Genomic DNA, 2,894 nt, shown 5'->3' with positions numbered 1-2,894 from the left:
AGCAGGAAAAGCAAAACTGACAATTTCAAAGCTCCTTTGAAGATGTGTCCCAAAGCACTCCTCAATTCCTTATTTTCAAGCAATCCCAAAGAGAACTGAGGAATGAAACACACAATTCACTCTTCATGCTGGAGGCTAAAATTCACATTTCCCCCATGTCTGGCTGCAATAAATGAATCACAGCCAAACAAACATTCATGGACCATAATCCTAAATTCTCTTCTACCACACTTTAAAGCTGTTCCTGCTTCCTACAAAAACTCACTGATTTTCTTTTTCTGCAGATTACATTGTCTAATCTCTTACACAGCTCGGCATTATTCATGGTTTTGCTTTACCTGTTGCTTTATTTTCCCCACAGCTCTGGATAACTGCAACCTGAACGTAACTCCAGTTAGGCAGAGAACTGAGGAACATATTTTCTCTTCCTCCAACATCCACAAAGTCTCTGCACTCGCTCAATATACAACTTCGTAAAAAATTGATTTTTCAGCTTTCTCACCAAGTAAAGGTAATCAAAACCATTTTTTTCTGTTTCATATATCTCAGAAGAAAATGGAAAAATGTTTTTTGTTGAGCAAAATTTCATGTTTTGGAGCATTTTCACCTCTTGTTTGCCAAATATTCCACTTCAAATTTTGTCAATAAAAAGCTAGCATCATATGAAATCCATCAAGATATCATACTTACAGAAAATTCCAAAAGGTGAAGTTAATTACATTCTTTAAGGCAAAAATAATGTGCCAGACTCATAAAGCAATTGTTAAGAAGTCTGCATAAAGTGTGCAACAAAATTCTCCTACAGATTTCTCCTGTTCCCAGTAGGTTACAACATTGAGAAAAGTGGCCTTAGCAACATATCCCAGCATACACATCCTATATATTAGGTTTAAAACTGCCCATATAGTCACTTACTACAAAACTAGCAAAGTCACCAATATTTTAGGACAGTTTCCCCAATCTATTATTACCACGCAAACACGTGGACAAAGCTGATTGCACGTTTGTTTGGATATTTTATCTTAACAGAAATGCCACTGGAAAACAATATCCCATGTTCCAGAAGCCATCTGGATCCCATTGGGGAGGGTCAGCTCATCTGGAGGTGGTGGAACACCACCAGAATGCCCCCCACATAGGAAAAAAACAAGTTTGACAATGCAGATATATGTGTGATGTTATGGAATACTTGAAAAAACACATATGTAAGCACTGAAATGTAGATACTGATACCCCTCTTTTCACCAGGCCAATATCCTCTACAATCCAGAGCACACCATTCCAGTACCTTTCCTTCTATTTTCAGGAATCCTAACAGAGAAAAGTCCCACCTGTTTCTAAGCTTTTCACTTGACCCCCTAAAACCATAATGCCTCACCCAAACTAAACTGTCAAAGCAGCTTTAAAATCCAAGGAGTACACTGCAATTTTTCTAGTGCCTGCATCTACCCTGTCTCCCTTGCAGTACTTTGACCCCACAGTTCAGCCTTGTCTCTTATTCTGGGGCTGAACATCCTTCAGAACTGAAACAGATTCAAGGCTTAGGAAAGAGCCCTGCTATTTTTGGTTTTAACTGCACACAAAACATGAAATCAGCACTCATAACTCTATAGAAACACTTGCATTCTCTCCAAGTGAGACCCTTCAATTGTATCTTGAGTAAAAGTGTAGCATACAGTGCTTGGTTTACACTCACACTGCTGTTGTAAAACCGTATGTTGGAGTAGAAGTGATTGTGTCTGATGCTCTTTTTTATCATTAATGTGCTTAATCACACCCTGCACTTAGTTAACCACGTTCAGGGATGGGTATTTACTCAGCAGCCTGTGCCAGGAGCTAGGTCTGAGATCACGTGTGTCCCCAAATACTGCATACTTTAAGAACTGTTAGAACTCCTGAGCAGACAATCTGATGGAAAAATCAGATCAAGGATTTTAAAATGTTTGTGAATATCAGCATTTAAATCAGATAAAATTAATAGGAAACTGTATTGTCAGCTGCACAGAGAATAAAAACATTAAACATTATAAAGCAATTGATTTGTTTCCTCTTTGTTGCTACAAAAGCACTGCTGCTGAGTCAAAACTGCAGGTAACAAAGCAATTCAGAAGCAAAAAAAATTTCTGTATTGGGGATCACCCCCCACAAATACTAGATTGCAGTAGCTTGTTCTCCCTCCAAGACTTACCCTCCCTTCCAGCAATTTTGTTTAAGTTGCTTTTCAGAGCTTAATCATATTAGAGGAATAAAATCAATACATGTGAGAAATCCAAAATCCTCTGTAGGACTTGCAAGAGCAAATTTCTGGAGAACATGCAGGCATATCACAGACAAAGAACACCAATTTTACAACTTAACAGCATGGACTGAATCAGGCATGGAGGGAGAAAAATTTACATAGAAAATATCTGGCCTTGCTTGGCAGCTGAATGTTTTAACGCACCACTTGCATATGCTATCTTTTGTTCTGTACTGTCTCCTATGCTTCATTCGTGCCTTTTTTTACTTTTGCTTTTAATGATAAATCAACACAATATCACTGTACCTGTGCTAAATGCAAACATTGAGGTCACGATAAAACACAGTCATTTAAATATCAAGAATTGCTATCTAAATTGATTACCTTTCCTTCAGGCATTAAGAATTTACTGTTTCAGATCACTGACTTGTATTGCAAAATACAGCAACAATCAATTCTTAGCTGTACGTGCATCAATTCTTAGCTGTACGTGCATCAATTCTTAGCTGTACCCCTCAGAGCTCTTACCTTTTATATGCAAACATTACATAACAAATTAAACTCATGAGCGCACAGCAAACCCACAGCTCCTCTCTCCACCACAGTGCTTTGGCAAACGTTTCATTAACACTAAGTACCAAGCTTGCTTTATGTC

The sequence above is a fragment of the Corvus brachyrhynchos genome, unplaced genomic scaffold (assembly GCF_000691975.1).
Source record: "Corvus brachyrhynchos isolate BGI_N302 unplaced genomic scaffold, ASM69197v1 scaffold407, whole genome shotgun sequence".
Lineage (NCBI taxonomy): Eukaryota > Metazoa > Chordata > Aves > Passeriformes > Corvidae > Corvus > Corvus brachyrhynchos.
Note: the sequence above shows the minus strand (reverse complement) of the source record.